At 39.8% G+C, this 23,706-nt stretch overlaps 1 protein-coding gene and 1 non-coding gene across 12 annotated transcripts in view; both read left to right on the top strand.

Moving 5' to 3' along the window:
- Positions 1-23,706, top strand: part of SOX5 (SRY-box transcription factor 5) — a 1,162,090-nt gene that overhangs the window by 297,906 nt on the left and 840,478 nt on the right. For all 11 annotated transcript variants that reach the window (XR_008711737.1, XR_008711736.1, XM_055571976.1 and 8 more), the window contains one exon: positions 23,325-23,409. The gene's annotated coding sequence lies outside the window, so the exon portion shown is untranslated. The remainder of the gene's footprint in view (positions 1-23,324; positions 23,410-23,706) is intronic.
- Positions 16,483-16,554, top strand: TRNAS-GGA (transfer RNA serine (anticodon GGA)). The gene has a single exon. It is a non-coding gene; the product is annotated as a tRNA-Ser (tRNA).

The following is a 23,706-nucleotide window of genomic DNA, read 5'->3' as shown; positions in this document are numbered from 1 at the left end:
TTATTTAATGTAATTGTTTCTCTTATGCTATGATTTCTTGTGTTGTGGTAATTTATTTCACTAAATACATTGTAAGACAATCATAAGAGATAAACTAAATTTGATACTGTATGCTATTTTGTGGGGAGAAATGTTAAAGAACTTAATAAACAATCTTTTTTTCATAGTGGGGCTTCCCTTGTGGCCCATCTGGTAAAGAAACCACCTGCAATGCGGGAGACCTGGGTTTGATCCCTGGGTTGGGAAGATCCTCTGAAGAAGGGAAAGGCTACCCACTCCAGTATTCTGGCTTGGAGAATTCCAAGGACTATATAGTCCATGGGATTGCAAAAAGTCGGACATGTCTGAATTCATAGTAAAATAGAAAAGTATAATTTAATCTTCAGGAACTGGGATCAATATGCTGTGTCAGCAGGGTGGTGGTATATTCCCCTTGGCTTAAACCAAATTAGAGTGAAAGTGGAAAATCAGTAAAACTTCACAGTCCTGCCAGCCTACTTTCTGGAATATTAATGTATGTCTCTAAATTACAGAACTCATGAAGCTTCTTTTCTTCTAATTTTTTGGCTCATAATTTAGCTTTTTCTTGCCACTTAGCAGCCCTTCATGGGTTCATACCCTTCTTCCATCTCTGCTGGCATATCCAGAGGTGTTTGTGCATTGTGATGATTCATTTTGTAGATACATCCAGTGCCATATTAAAGGAATTGTTGCAAAAGATTTACAGAACATTTAATAGTTTCTGTTAACTGAGTTAACTAATGGCCAGGGCAACCACCTGAGCTTTCAGGTCACAAAAATTAAAGAGCTTTGATGAGAACCCGAGGTAGTTTTACCCTGACGCGAGGGAAGCTTAAGTTCATTCCATGGCCCTGGTTGAGTCCTAGTTAAGTGTTCACGTGGGCACATGTGTTTGTTAAATTTGCAAAATGATTAGTATCATCATCTATTTGTATTTCAACTTCTTCTCCATCACTTTTCACCTTAATATGTAGTGTTGGAATGATTAGGGCATTTAGGGGATCATGTAAAGAAAAACTGTTTTGGGGACGCAGTTCATTTAGGTTGAGTGGGAAATAATTACATCATCCACAGCCATTCTCATTGCTGGTTGTATTATTCGTAGCTGTTCCCTAGGGCTCCTAAGAATGATCCTACTGCTGACTTATCTAAGTGTAACTGCAAGTTTTAGGGCCAGAATCACACTGTTTTATGAACATCCTCTCTGTCACCAGAATGGAAATATATTAGTCATGGAAGAGAAGCTGAGTTTGAATGTATGGTTGTTGTTGTTCAGTCACTAAGTTGTGTCTGACCATTTGCGAACCCATCGTCTGCAGCACTCCAGGCCACCCTGTCCTTCACTATGTCCCAGAGTTTGCTCAAACATGCGTCCATTGAGTCGGTGATGCTATCCAATTATCTCATCCTCTGTTGCCCTTTTCTTCTCTTGCCTTTAATCTTTCCCAGCATCAGGGTGTTTTCCAGTGAGTCAGCTGTTCACATCAGGTGGGCGAAGGATTGGAGCTTCAGCTTCAGCATCAGTCCTTCCAATGAGAATTCAGGGTTGATTTCTTTAGGATCGACTGGTTTGATCTGCTTGCAGTCCAAGAGACTGTCAAGAATTTTCTCCAGCACCACAGTTCAAAAGCATGAATGTATGGAGCCAGAAGCTAATTTGTGGAAAATTTCTCCAAATCCTGTATCTCATAAGAAACTTTTTAAAGGCTTTCATGAATTTGGTACAGTCCAAAAATTTTACATAGCCTTACCAAAAACAAGTTATATAGTTGAAAGAATCTTTCCTCGACTGTCTATAACAGCAGGGAGAAGAATTAAATCTATCAACCATGCTATTAGAAAGATTGAGTTATCTTTCTCCTATATGTATAATTCTCTTAATTAAATTATTTTTGTAAAATTCTACTCTGTACACAAAATCCTCTCTGTGAAGTTATGGTTACTGTGAAGAGATCATAATTTTGTATTTTTTTTTTTAAAGAAGGCATCCCAAATCATTTAAGTTTCAGGCTTCTTAAAACTTGTACCCTTCCCTAATAAGGACACATTTTATCACACTTGGATAAACGCTACATGCTGAATGATCATTGTCCTAGTTCAGTCGTTAAGTAATGTCCAGCTCTTTTGCAACTCTAAGAATTATGGCCCACCAAGCTGTGTCAGAGAAGGCAATGGCACCCCACTCCAGTACTCTTGCCTGGAAAATCCCATGGACAGAGGAGCCTGGTGGGCTGCAGTCCATGGGGTCGCGAAGAGTCGGACACGACTGAACGACTTCACTTTCACTTTTCACTTTCATGCATTGGAGAAGGAAATGGCAACCCACTCCAGTGTTCTTGCCTGGAGAATCCCAGGGACAGGGGAGCCTGGTGGGCTGCCGTCTATGGGGTCACACGGAGTCAGACACGACTGAAGCGACTTAGCAGCAGCAGAAGCAAGCTTGTGTCCATGGAATTTCTCAGGCAAAAATACTGGAATGGGTTGTCATTTCCTTCTCCAGGGGATCTTCCCAACCCAGGGACTGAACCCATGGCTCCTGCATTGCAGCTGGATTCTTTAGTACTGAGTCACCAGTGAAGCCCTTAAAAGAGTGATGAATCAACCATATCCTTCAGTTCAGTTCAGTCGCTCAGTTGTGTCCAACTCTTTGCGATCCCATGAATCGCAGCATGCTAGGCCTCCCTGTCCATCACCAACTCCCGGAGTTCACTCAGACTCACATCCATCAAGTCAGTGACGCCATCCAGCCATCTCATCCTCTGTCGTCCCCTTCTCCTCCTGCCCCCAATCCCTCCCAGCATCAGAGTCTTTTCCAATGAGTCAACTCTTCGCATGAGGTGGCCAAAGTATCAGAGTTTCAGCTTTAGCATCATTCCTTCCAAAGAAATCCCAGGGCTGATCTCCTTCAGAATGGACTGGTTGGATCTCCTTGCAGTCCAAGGGACTCTCAAGAGTCTTCTCCAACCCCACAGTTCAAAGGCATCAATTCTTTGGCACTCAGCTTTCTTCACAGTCGAACTCTCACATCCATACATGACCACTGGAAAAACCATAGCCTTGACTAGACGGACCTTTGTTGGCAAAGTACTGAAAAATACTTGCCATATGACTAGGGACTTGATTGAATTAATAGACTATCCCAAGTGTAATTCTGAGTATTTTTTTAAAAGTCCTAGTCAAAGTTTTATTTATGCAACTTCAATTGGTTTTTCAAGTAATTAAACCTCAAGAATTAGTTTCCTTTTTAGTCAGATTCTGTAGAAAAATACCCATCTTTTTCACCAGAAAATTTATTGCCCAGTGTGATGACATTGGATAAAATTGATAATGTTGATGTCAGTGATTCTGATCCTGGACTGTCATTGATCTTAGTACCCTGTCCCCATTGTTCACTTTTGGCTCAGGTAAGAACTGGAAGCAACTGTATTTGAAATGCAGGAAGCTATTAGCACCTTTTCTTTCCCTTAGTTCCCATCCTTACTTGGACCTTTCATTTAGATTTCTTTAGTTATCACTAAGGATAGAGCAGACACTCGCTAAATATTTGTGGGGTAAATTTCAGTAGTTACTTATTTAGCCATGTGTTACTGCTACCTTCAGCTCCACTAGACCACTGGCAGATATAGGGCATATTCTCCTCCATTTTCCCCAGCAGCCATCCTACTGTCTTTGGTATAGTGACACTAAATACATGTGGTGGTGGTGGTGTTAACTGTCCTAAAAAAGTCAAACTCTAATCCATCAGGCATACTGTTGTAATATTTCACTCTTTTGATAAATATACTCCTTGTTACCTCACTTGCCAATTCTTATTATTGCCCACTAAATCCTATGGACGGAGGAGCCTGGTAGGCTGCAGTCCATGGGGGTCGCTGAGGGTCGGACACGACTGAGCGACCTCACTTTCACTTCTCACTTTCATGCATTGGAGAAGGAAATGGCAACCCACTCCAGTGTTCTTGCCTGGAAAACCCCAGAGACAGGGGAGCCTTGATGGGCTGCCGTCTATGGGGTTGCACAGAGTCGGACACGACTGAAGTGACTTAGCAGTAAACCATATTGAATCTCTGTTAAAATGTATATGAATTCCTGCAACTTAGAAAGTGTTGCTGCTGCTACTGCTAAGTCGCTTTAGTCATGTCCAACTTTGTGTGACCCCATAGACTGCAGCCCACCAGGCTCCTCTGTCCACAGGATTCTCTAGGCAAAAATATGGAGTGGGTTGCCATTTCCTTCTCTGAGAAAGTGTTGCAACTGGACTCAAATCTTGGGCATTATTTTCTTGAATTTCTTGCTTCTGATTTCTGTTCCTATATGCACACTTTGTGTGAATAAGATCAACATTAGCAGATTTATCTACATCTCTTCATTTCTATTCTACAGCAATAGCTCCTTAGAGTAATATCTGAAGTTATAGTAATTTTCCTCATATCAGAGACTTTCTAACTATGTTAATGGAAGTTAGACTGGTTGCAGAGACATTCGTGAGAACTACCTATGCTGTAACATTTAAACAATTTATTTGATCTCTCTTTAGCTTACCTGCTCATGCCTTTGGAACATTGGTGTTGACCTTGTTGGAACTTTGTCTATAATCATGATAAGTCCTTCAATAAACTCTAACAGAAAATGACATTTAAATTTCCAAGTGATTTATTAACCCTTTCAGCGCTTAGGGATGTGCCATGTCTATCCTAGAAAAGCGGTAGTCTTGTGACACTGTTTTCATGTATTATGTCCTTGAATGCCCAATGCTTAATGACTTCAGATTAAAAAAAAAAAAAGAAGAAGAAAAGTGTAAACATGAGATAATACTAGCATTGCCTATTGCTGATAAACAGTGAGGAATAATCTTTGAGGAAAGCAGGGAATAATAAAAATTCATCAGCCGTCAAGGGGCCACCGTGTTTTTCAATGCAGCAATGCGACTAGCCTTGTGTCTGGGGATCCGTTTCCTCACATGTAAAAATCAGGGAATGCATTGCCCCTGTTTCTTCACCTGGCCTACTCTTGATTAGCTAAGATTCATTTCAATCATCCTTTCATTTGGAAGACATTGCCGACTCCTGAGGTGGCCAGGTCCCTTCCCTGTACATACTTATGGCATTCTGTTGAAGTTAGTTGTTTATTACTTTCTCTCCCTTTTTAAACCATGAGTCCCTCAAAGCCAGGAACCATATCTCTATACCACCAATACGAGGCTCAGAGTGGAACATGTAAAAGAAAGTTGATTAACAAGACAAGCCAAGTTTACATTCCATCCTGAATGCAGATCTTTGCTCCAATACCAACTGGCTATGTAGTCTTGGCCAAGTTACTTCATTTATGTAGTTTTTTGTTTAGAGTATTTATTTTTAAATTTATCCAGCTGCACCAGGTCTTAATTGCAGCATGTGGGATCTTCAGTTGCAGCATACAAACTTACTTGTAGCATGTGGGATCTGGGTCCCAGACCAGAGATCGAAACTGGGCCCCCCGCTTTGAGAGCATGGCGTCTCAGCCACTGGACCACCAAGGAAGTCAAAGGTCTTTGTTTCCTCCTGTGGAATGGGGATAATAATGGCTGCCTCATCGCAAAGAGTCAGACATGACTGAGCAATTAAGCATACAGCACATCAGTGTTATTGTCAGACTAAACTAGTTAGTAGTATTTGTTAAGCTCCTAACAAAGCACCTGACTTATACAAGTCAATCAATTAACGCTACTACTATTACCATTATTAGCCAAATACCTTTTTTTTTTGAAATAAACTTAATATACGGTCATTTCATTCTGTTTACTAAGAAAAAATAGGTCCTTCTGAATTTAAGTGTAGGACAAAATGGCCATCTGTTGGAAGAGTATGCTAATGTTGTTTATGTGCATCTTTAACAACTTTGAAGGGTCTAAGATCTTTACCCTATTTGCAAGCTAATGCATTAGCCTGCCACAGTTTGATAGGCGTTGACAGAAGACAGTGAAATCCTGGATCAGCAACAAAGGGCAGTTTTCACTCACAACGATAGTAGTAGCCAGAGTGTTAGCATTTGTACTAGTTCCCTGAACCCTAATCACCATTCAGTTTTTTCCAGTTTTTCCAGTAGTCATGTATGGATACGAGAGTTGGACTATAAAGAAAGCTGAGTGCAGAAGAATTGATGCTTTTGAACTGTGGTGCTGGAGAAGACTCTTGAGAGTCCCTTGGACTGCAAGGAAATCCAACCAGTCCATCCTAAAGGAGATCAGTCCTGAGTGTTCATTGGAAGGACTGATGTTGAAGCTGAAACTCCAATACTTTGGCCATCTGATGCAAAGAGCTGACTCATTTGAAAAAACCCCGATGCTGGGAAAGATTGAGGGCGGGAAAAGAAGGGTATGACAGAGGATGAGATGGTTGGATGGCATCACTGACTCAATGGACGAGAGTTTGGTTAAACTCTGGGAGTTGGTGATGGACAGGGAGGCCTGGTGTGCTGCAGTTCATGGGGTCACCAAGAGTCGGACATGACTGAGTAACAGAACTGAAGTGATTCAGAGAGAGCCTGGCGATGCATACAGTTCAGGGGGAGAAGGCCTGAGCTTAGGGAACCTGACTCTTTTATATTAGGAATTTAAGCATACCTAACTTTGCCACTGAGTAAACATGATCCCGTGTTCTTGCCTGGGAAATCTAATGGACAAAGGGGCCTGGTGGACTGAAGTCCATGTGGTTGCAAAGAGTTGGACATGACTTAGCAACTAAACAATAACAACAACACAGCAACAACAAAACATGATCCTTATTATACTGTACAATGGAACAAACCTGTCCCTATGCCTTGGAGGGGGACTCTGCCTCTTATCTTCTAAGGTTTTCTCTACAGAATCATCCTTGAAAAGGTAGTTCGGAAGAAAGCTACTTCACAAGAGGTAGAGAAACACAAAAGACCTGTAGAGATTGGTCTTTCAATGTAGAAGTTTGTATTTCTATATAGCAGGTTTGTAGCTTTCGTAGATTATTGAAAAGATTTGTTATTTTTCTGTTGCTGCCTTCTTCAGCGATCAATGCAAAGGAATAGAGGAAAACAATAGAATGGGAAAGACTAGAGATCTCTTCAAGAAAATTAGAGATACCAAGGGAACATTTCATGCAAAGATGGGCTCAATAAAGGGCAGAAATGGTATGGAACTAACAGAAGCAGAAGATATTAAGAAGAGGTGGCAAGAATACACAGAAGAACTGTACAAAACAGATCTTCATGACCCAGATAATCATGATAGTGTGATCACTTACCTAGAGCCAGACATCCCGGAATGTGAAGTCAAGTGGGCCTTAGGAAGCATCACTAAGAACAAAGCTAGTGGAGATGATGGAATTCCAGTTGAGCTATTTCAAATCCTGAAAGATGATGTTGTGAACGTGCTGCACTCAATATGCCAGCAAATTTGGAGAACTCCACAGTGGCCACAGGACTGGAGAAGGTCAACTTTCATTCCAATCCCAAAGAAAGGCAATGCCAAAGAATGCTCAAACTACCACACAATTGCATTCATCTCTCGTGCTAGGAAAGTAATGCTCAAAATTCTCCAAGCCAGGCTTCAGCAATACATGAACCGTGAACTTCCAGATGTTCAAGCTGGTTTTAGAAAAGGCAGAGGAACCAGAGTTCAAACTGCCAACATATGCTAGATCATCAAAAAAAGCAAGAGAGTTTCAGAAAAACATCTATTTCTGCTTTATTGACTATGCCAAAGCCTTTGACTGTGTGAATCAAAATAAACTGTGGAAATTCTTAAAGAGATGGGAATACCATACCACCTGACCAGCCTCTTGAGAAACCTATATGCAGGTCAGGAAGCAACAGTTAGAACTGGACATGGAACAATAGACTGGTTCCAAATAGGAAAAGGAGTACGTCAAGGCTGTATATTGTCACCATGTTTATTTAAGTTATATACAGAGTACATCATGAGAAACGCTTGGCTGGAAGAAGCACAAGCTGGAATCAAGATTGCCAGGAGAAATATCAATAACCTCAGATATGCAAATGACACCACCCTTATGGAAGAAAGTGAAGAAGAACTAAAGAGCCTCTTGATAAAAGTGAAAGAGGAGAGTGAAAAAGTTGGCTTAAAGCTCAACATTCAGAAAACGAAGATAATGGCATCCAGTCCTGTCACTTCATGGCAAATAGATGGATAAACAGTGGAAACAGTAGCTGACTTTATTTTTGGGGGCTCCAAAATCACTGCAGATGGTGATTGCAGCCATGAAATTAAAAGACTCTTACTCCTTGGAAGGAAAGTTATGACCAACCTAGGTAGCATATTAAAAAGCAGAGACATTACTTTGTCAACAAAGGTCCATCTAATCAAGGCTATGGTTTTTCATGTATGGATGTGAGAGTTGGACTATAAAGAACTGAGTGCCAAAGAATTGATGCTTTTGAACTGTGGTGCTGGAGAAGACTCTTGAGAGTCCTTTGGACTACAAGGAGATCCAACCAGTCCATCCTAAAGAAGATCAGTCCTGGGTGTTCATTGGAAGGACTGATATTGAAGCTGAAACTCCAATACTTTGGCCATCTGATGCGAAGAGCTGACTCGTTTGAAAAGACCCTGAGGCTGGGAATGATTGAGGGCAGGAGGAGGAGGGGATGACAGAGGATGAGATGGTTGGATGGCATCACCGACTCAATGGACGTGAGTTTGGGTAAACTCTGGGAGTGGGTGATGGACAGGGAGGCCTGGCGTGCTGTGGTTCATGGGGTCACAAAGAGTCAGACACGACTGAGCGACTGAACTGAACTGAAGTGAAGTGAAAGTTGCTCAGTTGTGTCTGACTCTTTGCAACTACGTGGACTATACAGTCCTTGGAATTCTCCAGGCCAGAATGCTGGAGTGGGTAGCCTTTCCCTTCTCCAGGGCATCTTCCTAACCCAAGGATCCAACCCGGGTCTCCCAGATTGCAGGCGGTTTCTTTACCAGCTCAGCCAGAAGGGAAGCCCAACAATACTGGAATGGGTAGACTATCCCTTCTCCAGTGCCTCTTCCCAATCCAGGAATCAAACCGGGGTCTCCTGCATTGCAGGCTGATTCTTTACCAGCTGAACTACCAGGGAAGCCCATCGCTAAATCATGTCCAACTCTTTGCAACCCCATGGACTGTAGCACACCAGGCTTCCCTGTCCTTCACTATCTCCCAGAGTTTGCTCAGATTTGTGTTCATTGAGTCAGTGATACTATCTAACCATCTCCTCCTCTGCTGCCCCTTTCTCCTTTTGCCTTCTGTCTTTCCCAGCATTAGGGTCTTTTCCAATCTTAAACGGAATGTGAACTAAAAAGGTTCCTTTTAAAACCCTAATTCGTCATTCAAATGCTGACATATCTGAAGACACCAAAGAGGTAAAGACTAAGGAAGCAAAATACTACATACAAAATACATAGGAGATACTGCAATGTGTCCTTATGACTGAGGCAACTTGCTGCTTCCAAATCAGGGACTCTATCTGGCAATGTTAAGACTGGAACTAAGCCCAAAGAAGATCGCCTGGACCCTGTGCATGGGAAGCAAAAGTTGAGAGTCATTGCTTCGGGGAAGGTTTTAACAGGGCAAAGGCGAAGGGTGACATTCTCTGCAAAGAGGATATTATTACTTATTATGATGCTTATTGAAATAATTTAGCACGTCAGAAGATAACCAAATTTATTTTTAAGATTGGATGCACATTGTTGTGATTATCTGATGTAAGCTGTACATAACAGGAAAGTCAAAGGTCACTTGCATAGCTGAAATAAATTTCCATTTTTATTTCATATTATTGAAATGTATGCTTCTGACTTTCCCCATTTACTTCGCTTTATTTTCAACATTCTTCTAAGCAAAGTGTTATAAATACCATGATGAATTATTTTATGATCCATTTATCTCAGTAATGGTGACCTCTGTCACTTGAACCACTGTTCAACGTATTGCCAAAGAGCAAAGATTAAGGCAGAGGGCATTTTGTGGAATTAGTGACTACCGAAGAGCTGATAGCCTAATGCCAAACCAGTCATTAGGACTCAGGAAATGTTACCATCTGAAAGCATTATTATGATTATGTAACAAAAATAAGAGACAAAAACAGATGGCTTAAATAAAATTGCTGCTAAACCAGGGTTTCTCCTTCTTAACACTGTTTACATTTTGGACTGGATAATTCTTTGTGGTGGGGAGCTGTCCCAGATGTACTGAGAGATGTTTAGAAGCATCCCTGGCTTCTATGGTCTAGAGTAGTGTCCCCCTCCTCCTATCAGTGTGACAGTCAAACATGTCTGCAGACATGGCCAAATGTCCCCCAAGGGGCAAAATCACCCTTGGTGGAGAACCATTGTGCTATTTCCATTTTAAAAAATGGGAACATCTATCAACGAATAAGGAGGTAAATACAGAGTGTAGCATAATCCTGGTCAACGTTCACAGCTCCAGAAATAAATTAATGCTTCCATGATTTGAAGGATTTCAAAATGACCTCTCCGAACTGCAGGTGGGCTTCCCCAACAGCTCAGCAGTAAAGAATCTGCCTGCCATATAGGAGACAAAGGTTCGATCCCTGGGTTGGGAATATACCCTGGAGGAAGGCAGGCAACTCACTCCAGTATTCTTACCTGGAGAATCCCATGGACAGGCTGACTGCAGTCCATGGAGTTGCAAAGAGTCAGACGTGACTGAAGTGACTTTGCACACACACGTACTACAGATACTCCGTTACAAAGCATGGTGGAGAGGAAAGAAGACAGGACTTGGGCTCTTGCCTTTTTTTATGCTGCTTTATAGTTTAGTGACTTGGGAGTCACATCACAATTTTTCAGATTTGTTTTAATCTGTAAGAGAGGGATCATCCTAGTCATCCCTACCTTCAAGGATTGCCACAAGGATCAGATCTGATAGTTTAAGTGAAAATGCCTTGAAAAGTCTAAAGAGCTCTGTAATTGTTAGGCTGAGAAGAATAAAATGGTTTTGTTTTAAGAACTTCTTGAAAATTTTAGAGCATTCCTTGAAATAACTAGAGGAACCCTGGGGCATCACAAAAAAGGATTTGAGAATCACTTCTTTTGAAGTTGCCCTTTAGCCCTGCTTAGCTCACTTTTCTGTGTTCTTGGTTGCTGTGTGCTGAGTGGCTGTGACAGAAGGCACGCTTGAAGGAGTGGTGGAAAGGCTTGGCTGACAGCAGCGAGGAAGCCATGCTCAGTGTTCAAAAAGCATAAGTACTTTGTTCGTGTTTCTTCAGTATCCAAGAAGTATCTATAAATTGAGTAGCTAGAGACTTTAAAGAGGAGAAAATAAGGTTAATATTGTAAATTTATTCAAAATGGATATTGCTGATTTTAGTAACCATATTTCTGACTTATGACGTTATGTGTCTTTTTATTAACTAAAAATACTTTGTGAGTTTTAATAGCTTTATCTTTGGTCAAAAATGAATATCCTTTCTCTATTTGATGCTGAAACATTGTTAATGCAGAATTGCCACAAACTTTTCCCCCTTTTAAAAAATCAGTGGGAGCTTTCCTGGCCTGAAATTGTATGAAGATATATGCTTGAACTTTGAGAAATAGAATAATTTAGTCTAAGGTTGGAATGGATCTTAAAAGCCAGATGATCCAATATGTCATTCTGTTCAGAAATCCTTTTCTTAGACCTCTGAGACATGGTCTTGCTTTACCTTCTCTGCCACCTTCTTTGGTAGAGAATATATTTGAAAGATTTTGCCCATGAAGAACTGAGGTTAAGTGACTGACTATGCCCAGGATCACTTGGATAGTATGTAGCAAAGCCAAAACATTATCCCAGTCTCCCTGAATCCAGAGCCCTGGCTTAAACCCTAAATCATTTGGCGTCCCTCCAATCAGTCATATTACTGGGCAACTAATTTAAGAAAAAGTTGGTTTTCACAATGCACTGAAATCTACTACCTCCTCGTAATCCTGCCATCAAAACAAAAACACAAATATGACTTTGTTCTCATGTGGAACACGAGACAATATATCTTGTCTGTATTTTTCCAAATGGCAGCCCTTTAAATATCTGCTTGAACTTAGCGATTGGTGCCCTTTCTTGATCATTTTTTTTATTTCACAACTTATTAATGTTATTTTATTTTTGGCCGCACCGAGTCTTCCTTGCAGTGCGTGGGCTTCCCCTAGTTGCAGCGAGCTGGGGCTACTCTCCAGTTGCTGTGCTTGGGCTTCTCATTGCTATGGCTTCTCTTGTCGAGGAGCACAGGCTCAGTAGTTGTGAGGCATGGGTTTAGTTGCTCTGAGGCTCATGGAATCTTCCTGGACCAGAAATCATATCCGTGTCCCCTGCATTAGCAGGCAGATTCTTAACCACCGAACCACCAGAGACGTGCTCTCTTGATCTTAAGTTGAATCTTTCTCAGATTCAATGCATCTTGTCCTCCTATTTGTACTTGTTTTAGCACAATTGTCATACCCACTGTGTTTCTGGTTGACTTTTCTGAGTTTTGAATGCTTATCCAATTCCCAGTCTACTGGATGAAAATCAGTTTTGGAACCCATATTTAAAATACTGCCTTATTACATATAGTGCATTGGTTATATCTAACTTGAATGTGGATACTGAATAGTTATTAACTATATTCTCTTCTTTCCATTGCCACATCTCATCCTGGCTTGCATTGTGATTGCTGCTATTAAAAATTACAGTCTTGTGTACTTATCTGAAGATTATCTGAAGCAGATCTTTTTGTCTGAAAATTTTTATAAACAAAGGACTATGTTAAAGTAGGTTAAAGTTTTAGTGTGTGGATTTATTTCTGTTATTTCAATTTTAAGATCCTTTTATGTTTTAAAATTTCCTTACAGATTAGAGTTCCAATCTGATAAGTATGTCTTCATCTAGCCCTATGATTACTGCATAATTATTCAAGTGTTTTGAGTAGGATAAAATCATAAATATTATTTGTATCCTTTCCCATTAATTATTAAGCACATGTCTGTTTCAGGGAAATTTAATCTATATGTTTGATTCATAGTCCCATAATTTTTCAAAATGTAATTTTGTAAGAGCCATCTAGCGTCAGTCATTTTTATGGTGTGTGTGTGTGTGTGTGTGTGTGTGTGTGCGCGCATATATGCACACGCACATTCCTAACATCAGAAGGTCATATTTTGTTTTTAATAAACAAATACCTACATATTAAACATGTCTATACTTGGTTAACTAGTTTCTGCTATCTACCACTGGGAAAATATATTTTCATGACAGATTGAGCTACCCCCTTAAAACAGACTGACCAGATTCCCAAAATGTTAGGCATTTGGGTAGAATTTCTAGGGGCAGTAGTAGGTCACTGTTGTTCCTTCATTGGTCCATAGATTAAGACAAATAAATTTAAAAAAAGCAAGATATGAATAAGCAATTGGCAAAAGATATGGAATAAGACTAGATTGGTACATGAATCCATTGTGAATGTTATATGTAGGGAACCATACTTTGGGCATGGACTATATTGGACCAGCATGCTGGGCTCCATGCTGTTGAAAGGGTCTTATACCTTAGGTGGCCTTGACCTGCTTCAAGGGAACTATGAATAAAGGATAAATCATGGTTCTGCCAGTGGGTGATAAAAGTGAAATAAAATAAGCACTCTTTATGGTCAGCAGGAAGACAGAAGCCACTGTGATTATTTTAAAAAGGGGCATCTAATAGTGAGAAATTGTTGCACATTGACAATAATAAACTGTGAAAAAGCAAGCTAGAGGTCAGGAGCAGGAAGAAGTTACTACCACCCTTATGCTGGAGACAAAAGGGATGAGTTTGGCAGGATGATCTCAGGGTTGCTGGGGTCACTGGACACAAGCGGGAACCATGGTAGCCTGTTCAGCAGGAGGTGGAGCCTGGTAAAAATGGGGCTGCTGCCTGAGACACAGCAAAGGAAAGAAAGAGGGAGAGATTCAAACAGCAGAGGGTTGAGAGGTGTCGAACCTTGGAGACAGTCAATGGGAGTTTGTTTTTCTGAAGTCTTTATTTTGAATATGTAATTGTCTCTATGATAAAATGTTTTTAAATAGTAAATGAGAGAGGAGACACAGGAGTACATGCGTGCACACGTGGCTGCCTGTACCCCTCCACACACATACCCATGCATGCTCCCACGCAGTTTTACACAGAGCTCCAGATTACCTACTCCCAGTAGCTTAACTCACCTCCAAGCTGACTACCAGGGGGGCCAGGGAAACTTAACCCACAGGAGTGAGCACATGTTAGGAGTCAGCAGAGCAGTAGATGGACAAAGAAAGGATCTTAGGCAAAGACGCTGGCAGACCCTCACCCAAGATAAATAAGACAGTGACTTTCCTCTTGCACAAAGTTCTAGAATTTCCCATTGCTCCTCAGACTTTCTCAGTCCATCACAAGGTACCCTCTACCACAATTTTGTTCCTATCAAAGTGGGACTGGGCACACATCATGTAATTATGTGACCCAGCCTCTGTCACATTGAGCCTTTGGATACTGGAGTGTCCATATAACACACCAAGTTTTTGCACACTTCTAGCACACTTTCATTTACATGCAGTCTACATGGTTGACTATTTAAGCACTAATAAATTTCAGACAAACTCCAGATTAGTTGGAGTATTTGTGGTTTTAGTTTGAAATCCTTACCTTGCATGGAGAGTGAGGACTTGGGCAGGATATGATGGTAATGACAACATGGGTTCTTCTGTAGTGATGTTCTTCAGCACACATTGAATGCGTTTAGTTGATCAAGAAAACCATGCTGAAGTTTTTTATGTTCAGCTTTGAAGACTGATAATTAAGATAGCAAAATGGGAATACACTAACTGTAATTATTTGAATTAATATATAAATTATTGGAATCCAGCTGTATTGATTTTGTAATAATAAGTGGGCGCTTGATTCTCAAACATCTTTAACTCTATGGGATGGGGGGGCATGGGAGGGAGGAGATATATATATATATAGCCAATTCACTTTGTTGTACAACATTGTAAAATAACTATATTACTTGCTTAGTTGTGTCTGACTCTTTGTGACTCCATGGAGCCTGCTAGGCTCTTCTGTCTGTAGAATTCTCTAGGTAGGAATACTAGAGTAGGTAGTCATTCCCTTCTCCAGGGGATCTTCCTGACTCAGGGGTCAAACCCAGTTTTCCTGCATTGCAGGCAGATTTTTTACCATCTGAACCACTAGGAAAACCCAAACTACACCCCAATTAAAAAAAAAATTTTTAACTCTAAAAAAGATGGCGTTTGATTCTATAATACTAGAAATAACACTTTTCTAACAAAGACAAATATGACATCTCTTCTGGGGCCATCGTATATGACTGTGCAAGTAATATATTTTATGAATTGTCCACCTCGGGGCATCTTCTCTTATTCACACAGTCAGTTGACATGCCAGCAACAGCCCTGATCTCCCAACACTGACATTATCAGAGGAAGTATTGCCAGGAGAAGTTTCACGGCCTCCTCTAAAGAATGAGGTTGACTTTTTACCCACACAGAGATTCAGAGAGGCCCCTGTGAAGAGTATCTTGACTTTGAACAGGACAGAGCTATTGTTGGTTTTAGATTTTCATGTCTGCCTATTTGCATTTAGGCCAAGAATACTTTTATTTATCTTTACTACTTTCTTGTTAATACTGGCTAAACCATTGTGTAAGAACAAAACTTTTCATTATATTAAATGATTATTAAAACTATGGCATGGTCTCAGTGGAAATGTACTAATATATTTGTGTGTGTGTGTGTGTGTGTGTGCATGCATGCATGCTCTCTTACTTAGTTGTGTCCAATTTTTGCAACCCTGTTGACTCTAGCCCACCAGTCTCCTCCGTCCATGGGATTTTCCAGGCAAGAATACTGAAGTGGGTTGCCATTTCCTCCTCTAGGGGAATTTCCTGACACAGGGATCGAACCTACCTCTCCTGCATTAGCAGGCGGATTCTTTTACTGCTGAGCCACCTGGGAGGCCCAATGTATCTTTGTACTAATATACAAATTAGCATTTGTATATTTTACAAAAGTAGTTTAGTATCTTAGTTTTGAAAACTGGCCTAAGTCCTGAATTTAAAATTTTTAATACTGTTTGACTTGTTCAGACAAAGGCAAAGCCACCAACACATTGAGGAAGAGATTTTTTAAACGGGGTTAAAGTGGATACGTTTTCAGGAGTGGATGGCAGACTCAGACCAGGCAATAGTGAAGTGGCAGGTGCAGGCATCAGACTAGGTCAAAGGTCAGGCCTAGCACCGCCTTATGTTAACTGGTTCAGTTTCCTAACTGCTATGTACCTTGTGCTGTGAAACATACCAACCTGTAGAGATTTCTGTCAAGATCCAAGGGTAAATGGATCCTAGAATAGTGCATGATAGAGTGGGCCAAATAAACCTCTTATAAAAGTTTATTTTTCTTTAAAAAATGTCAACTTTTTCTTGTTTATGTTCAAGTTCAAATTAGGTGCCCCTTCCCTGGTGGCTCAGAGGTTAAAGCGTCTGCCTGGAATGCGGGAGACCCGGGTTCGATCCCTGGGTTGGGAAGATCCCCTGGAGAAGGAAATGGCAACCCACTCCAGTACTCTTGCCTGGAGAATCCCATGGAGGGAGGAGCCTGGTGGGCTACAGTCCATGGGGTCGAAAAGAGTCGGAAACGACTGAGTGATTTCACTTTCACTTCACTTTCAAATTAGGTAACATTTCCCCCCTTTGGCTTTCTTACACCTGTCTGTTGCTTCTGTCCTTGTTAGCTCCCTATCTCTATCCTTATACCCAATGCTATTCTTTTTAATATTTTATTATTGCCTGCGCTGGGTCTTAGTTGCGACACTTGGGATCGTCAGTCTTTATGGCAGCATGGGAACCTTGAGTTGTGGTATGTGGGATCTAGTTCCCTGACCTGGGATCCAACCCAAACTGTCTGCATTGGGAGTTTGGAGTCTTAGCCACCAGATCATCAAGGATGTCCCCCAGTACTGTTGAATTGTTCTGAGGTAAAGGTTTTTGATATTAAGCATCTGGATTTGTAGTTGTTTTGTGAGCTGCTTTTTTATTTCTTTTCAGTATGTTCCTTATTTATTCCTTTTCCTCATGTCCCTAAAAATATCCTACTTATTGATAATGTATGTTTCCCTTGTCTTTATTAGAAAACAGAGAATGGCAAAATGCAGCAGCATTAAGATTTAGCTATGCATCGGTATAGTGCCTCCCAGTTTATCAGCTTAAAAATCCTTTGAATCTCTGAAATTGAAAAATCTGAAATTTGAATTGGTGATGCATTTGAAATCATGTCAGAACACCGTTTTACTCAGACCTCCTTTTGGAGGGGTGTGTGTGTGTGTGTGTGTATGTGTATTTGTATGTGTGTTGATTCAACATGTGTATATATTCTATTTTCCCCATCTGGCATCTGATTTAGCACCAGCCTATCTAGCTGTTCTGTGTCAAGAGGGCTTCAGCCTTTTCACTATGAAAGAGAAAGAAATGAAATAATAAAAAGGAAAAGTCTTCCGCTACCTCCCCCTCCTCACTTTTTGTTTAGTTGTTTCTAAGCAAGTTTCTTGCCATTTACCTTTGCATCTGCATTGCTTATTGATTGGCAATTTTAAAATTGTTTATTGTGCTCTTTTGTTTCACTGTTCAAGAGCTAAAACAAAAGCTCCCAGGCCCTGTGAGGTACACATTTGCATGCGGTGAGCGTTGCCCGAGGAAAAAGTAATTGCTAATGCATATTTATGGGGCACAAATTTGCCATTTGTTTATGCATAAAATTATCAATAGTGCAGGGCGGCCCAGCCGTAGAAAATGGTGACCTTTTTAGCTTAATAAATAGAAATCAGCTGTTATTGTGAAGAGATCAGCCATTTATTCTGTGTTGAGGGACATTGCCGGGAAAATGCAGATTGGGGCTGGCAATATCATTAAATGGAAGGCCAATGACCCTTTCCGTAGAGTCTATTATACTTTATCTAATAGGGGATAAATGACTCTGGTTGGCAAATGGAAAAAAAAAAAAAAGAACAACAGTTTTTTTTTTTTTTTTCTTTTGTAGTTTTATAACTCTGTGGATTTTAAGCCATAAAACTGAACAGGAAACCTCATACTGACCTGTTGCTAGAATTCTCTCAAAAAATATCTGTTTTAAAGTTGCTTTTTCTATTGGTTATTCTCTATTTCAGTTTGTACCCATCAAAACAGAAAGTCAGATACTTTTTTCCAGGAAAATAGATCTTCTTTAGTTTTTAGCTTTTTTTTTTTTTTCTTTTCTTTCTCTGTCTTTCTTTTGGCCGTGCTTTTAATCTTTACAGTACAGGAGTATTTGTATTTTACAGGGTTGCTTTACATTTGATATCTGAAAAATATTAAAAGTAGAAGAAGATACTCTCAAAATAAAGTTAGGAATAAATTGTAAACAGAAGTTTTCTGTTTAAAACTAAGCATAAGACTTTCTCACTCATAAGAATGGCTTCTGAGAGGACTTCTCTGGTGGTACAGTGGATAAAAATCCTCCTGCCAGTGCAGGGGATATGGGTTCCATGCCTGATCAGGGAAGATGCCACATGTCACAGAGCAGCTACTGAGCCTGCACTCTAGCGCCCTCGAGCTGCAGCTGCTGAAGCCCATGTGCCTGGAGCCTGTGCTCTGCAACAAGAGAGAAGCCACCACAATGAGAAGCCCGTGCAGTGCAGTGAAGAGGAGCCCCGACTCCCCGCAACTAGAGGAAGCCTGAGCGCCACAGGGAAGACCTAGCACAACCAAAACTAATTAACTTTATAAAAAGAATAGCTTCTGAGGGAAGTGTGTGGGTCCTTTGGATTAGTAAAAATATTATATGAGTGTAAAACTAATTAACTTTATAAAAAGAATAGCTTCTGAGGGAAGTGTGTGGGTCCTTTGGATTAGTAAAAATATTATATGAGTGTAAAACCTTCTCATCATTTCTTTTTTTTTTTTTGCCATACCACATGGTTTGCCAGGATCTTAGTTCCCTCAACAAGGATTGAACTCAGGGCCACAGCAGTGAAAGCATGGAGTCCTAACCACTGAACCTTCAGGGAACTCCCAGCATATTTTCTTGCTATGTAAAAACCAACAGACAGTCATTGTATCTTTTTTGGTTGTTTCACTGAGTGAAATGCCCTTAGTTTCCCCAGAGCTTGCATGAAACTATGGTTTCATGTGGTGTGATCTCAGGCTACATTTTTTTGGCCAGTGTCTCTCTGGTAGGGTAGTGATCATTTTGGTCTTTTAGGTTTTTTTTTTTTAATTGAGTCTCCTCAATCATTATAGAAGTCACTATGAAGTGGTGTTTGCTTTCTCAGTATTGTAATGATTTGATGCACTGAAAATTTTATGTAAGTTACAAAACAAGTTAATGCAGCAGAAATGTGTAAATGCACCTGGGGAGATGGTGGAGCACTTGGAAGCTCCACACATGCTCCTTTGTAATTGTGTATCCTAACATGAGTGCGGAGAAGGCAGTGGCACCCCACTCCAGTACTCTTGCCTGGAAAATCCCATGGATGGAGGAGCCTGGTAGGCTGCAGTCCATGGGGGTCGCTAGGAGTCGGATACGACTGAGTGACTTCACTTAATTTTTTCACTTTCATGCATTGGAGAAGGAAATGGCAACCCACTCCAGTGTTCTTGCCTGGAGAATCCCAGGGACGGGGGAGCCTCGTGGGCTGCCGTCTATGGGGTCGCACAGAGTCGGACACGACTGAAGAGACTTAGCAGCAGCAGCAGCAACATGAGTGCACTGCACTAGGTTTCAGGTTTCAACAATGGTGGATTTGCAGCCACCAATCTTGCCCTCGTGCCACACTTGAGTACGACAGTGCATTCTGCAGCATGTCACCAGTGACTGAGTAACCTTTTACTGGCAGAAGTAGGTCTGTTGTTTCCTTTTAAAGTAGAGGTTGTAAATAGGATTCAGACACTAGGGTACATTAGTCCATAAAATGAATATATTTTTATGTCATTTATAAGATATTGATTTTAGGTCCATTAGATTCATGGTGCCTAGTGGGAGAAAAAACAATGATTTAATGGGTAGGTTGGAATTTCAGAAAGAAGAACAACGGTGATTAACCCTTTCTTCTTCAGCTTCCTGCCCCCGGTATATAATATTGTCAAGGAGCTGAGGAGAGGACTTTAGGAGACAGGGACACTTTATCACCTGGCTTCCCTGCACTTTACAAGGGATCACAAAACAAATTTCAGCTGGATTATTACTATGTCTCTGAATGTGACAGAACAGATCACTCTCAGTTGATGAGTTGCCAAAACTATCTTTTATAAGGTAATTTTTAAGTTGATGGATATATTTTGTTTTCCAAAGCTCAGAGCACGTTTATTTAGAGACTTAGTAATTTAAGATATTGTTTATGGAGATTAAAGATATGAAGAATACAGCTTAGATTTTTTTAAAGGGTCTTTTTCTCAACTCTGAGAAAGGAAAGATCATCCTGCTGTCGTGTCAGTTATACCCTTTCTTAGGCAAGTCTTAAGTGATATTGGTGAGAATGACCAGCATAATTTTTAAAGTAGGGTGTTGCCTGTTCCAAAAATACATAGATAATTACTGGTTTATATAAGCCTATTTTCTGATAAGAAGATGACTGAAATATCACTTCATTTCTATGTTATTAAATTTGGATGTAAAGCACTTATAATAATTCTAGTCAATTTCGCTCAACTAATGTTACTACTACCTGAAAGGAATTTCCTCTTAGGCTGCTTTGGCAGCTACATCTTCATTATTATATCTGAAAAAACCTAATTACAATATAGGTATGAAAATTTTAAAAATTCCAATCATCACTCCAGTCTTGTGACATACTGATATATTATTAAAGAAAAATATGCCAACTGAAATCTGATTAGCTTAAAACTTGACCTTACATAAAGATGATGGTATCAACAAACATTTTTTTAGAACATATTTTAGTTCAGGTTTTTCAAGTTCTGTGACAAAAATATAAAAATACAGGCTCCCTCTTGTGGGTAAAATTACCAGCTGTGTATTTCTGTATTGCCCACTTATGGGATATGACAAATTTTTTGGTTTCATTTTTAAGTAAATTCTACTGTGGCAGTGTCTTTATAGTTGCTTAGATGTGATGTTTCACTTAATTGATAAAAGTAAAGTTTGGGGTACCTTTTTAGTATAATTTTTTTTAATTAAAATAGACAGTTTTATTTTTAAAGAATTGGCAGACCTATATGTAGACAACCTTTGTTTTACTGCTGCTACTGCTAAGTCACCTCAGTCGTGTCCGACTCGGTGCGACGCCATAGACTGCAGCCCACCAGGCTCCCCCATCCCTGGGATTCTCCAGGCAAGAACACTGGAGTGGGTTGCCATTTCCTTCTCCAATGCATGAAAGTGAAAAGTGAAAGTGAAGTCGCTCAGTCGTGTCCGACTCTTAGCGGCCCCATGGACTGCAGCCTACCAGGCTCCTCCATCCATGGGATTTTCCAGGCAAGAGTACTGGAGTGGAGTGCCATATTTTACTGCAACAGCATAATTTCTGTTTTTCAAAACTTTTAATTTTATATTAGAGTTTAGTTGCCTAACAATGTTATGGTAGTTTCAGGTGTACAGCAGAGAGATTCAGTTATGCATATACACATATCTACTCTTTTTCAAATTATTTTCCCATTTAGGTTGTTCCAAAATATTAAGCAGAGTTCCTTGTGTTGTGCAGTAAGTCCTTGTTGGTTATCCACTTTAAATATAGCAGTATTTACATGTTGATCCCAGACTCCTTAATTAACCTTTCAACCCATCTTCCCCCCAACCCCCTCTTAAGCATGAGTTAGTTCTCTGTGAGTCTGCTCTGCTTTGTAAGTTATTTTTATCATATCTTTTTAGATTATGCATATAAGCAGTATCATATGATATTTCTCTTTCTAACTTCACTCAATATGACAATCTCCAGGTTTATCACGTTGCTGCCAATGGCATTATTTCATTCTTTTTAATGGCTAAGTAATATTCCATTGCATATACACACCACATCTTTTTTATCCATTCATCTGCCAATAGACATTTAGGTTGCTTCTATGTCTTGGCTGTTACAAACAAGTAGCAGCATAACTTCTGATGTTCAAAATTTAATAACTTTTCTCCTTTTTAAATACTTCCCAAAGCAGTAATTAGTGAATTGATGAAATGATGTGGAGTCTTCTGTCAATGTGGTGACTTTTGGATTTCTGTGCTTATTAACAAAAGATCTGATATTGGAATGAAGTAAAAGCCCCTCTACTAATCATCGTCTAGATGGATAACAATATGGTAATGAAACTACCCTAATATCGTAAGCCTTGTGACCAAAATAGTGAATAATCAATGGCATAATAAGAATGATGATGAATGACTCAATTCTCCATAAATTGAACTGATAGTAAAGAGGGTGAACTGGCACCAAGGCTGTGGCTGCCACCAAGTACTGATTCCTTGCTTTCAAAAGTCTGATTCTTGAGAATTTCAACTGATTGCCAGAGACAGTTTTTGTTTAACCTAAGGAACTGATAACAGCCCGAGTTCCATTCACTTCTGAAGGTGGCAAGAGCAATGTTTTTGAAACTGGACTGGGCAGTACAGTCACAGAGACACAAGCAGGAATGTCAGTGTAGAGACAGCTGAGTGGCTCCCACTAGACAGTTGCTATGTTGACCTTGGCTGTCACACATTTGAGTGCAATCAAAGAAAGGAACTATGAGGACACTTGAAAAATTTTCATAACTCATTCCAAGAAAGAAGAACCTTAATGCTACCTGTCCTGAAGTATACTCAGGATGTTTATATCAAAATTATACAAAATGAACAACTTATGATTAATAAATACAGAGAAAGAGGTGACAGAGAATGAGATGGTTGGATGGCATCACTCACTCACTCAATGGACATGAGTTTGAGCAAACTCTGGGAAATAGTGAAGGGCAGGAGGAAGGGCAGTAGGAAGCTGGAGTCCCGCAGTCCATGGGGTCACAAAGAGTCTGACACAACTGAGTGACTAAACAAAAATAGCAAATTAATATATAATGCCTTTAACAGAACTTATATGTATATAATAGTTTTTGGATTAATTCTTGTGGTATTATGATATCAAAGTAATGCCTCTTTTTCAATAAATAATAACTGTATCTATATAAATAGATATTTATATATCTATATAAATAGATATTTATATATCTATATAAATTTATTTGAAAACCATAGACATCTCATGCTTCTAAAGAGTTATATCTTGATATATTTACTAAAAAGGAACAATGCAGTGTTAATGGTCTACTTTTATTTTTTCTAGATTCCTCTTGCTAATGACCCGAGTCCTGTCTGAATCTACTTACAAGATTCTGAAGCCTGAACAGAAAATTTTGGCACTGCACTGGGTAGGAGAAAGATACACTCATAAAACACATAATACACACCTTTGAAAAAATTGATTATTTAAAAAATGGAAGTTTATGTGCCTTATTTTTAATTTATAAGTAAAATATGTAACATATGCATATAAAGCTATAATACATAGTCTTTTATGTTCAGATGACAACTGAATTTGTAATTATAATTTTCAGACTCATTATGAAGGTAATGTTTCTAAACTGGCAGATGAAAGCAACGTTTCTTTTCTTTTCATTTCCTTAATGAGATACACATTTCTTAAAGTTGCAAAAGCTTTTCTTCTT

The sequence above is a fragment of the Bubalus kerabau genome, chromosome 1 (assembly GCF_029407905.1).
Source record: "Bubalus kerabau isolate K-KA32 ecotype Philippines breed swamp buffalo chromosome 1, PCC_UOA_SB_1v2, whole genome shotgun sequence".
Lineage (NCBI taxonomy): Eukaryota > Metazoa > Chordata > Mammalia > Artiodactyla > Bovidae > Bubalus > Bubalus kerabau.
This window is presented reverse-complemented; position numbering and strand designations above follow the sequence as displayed.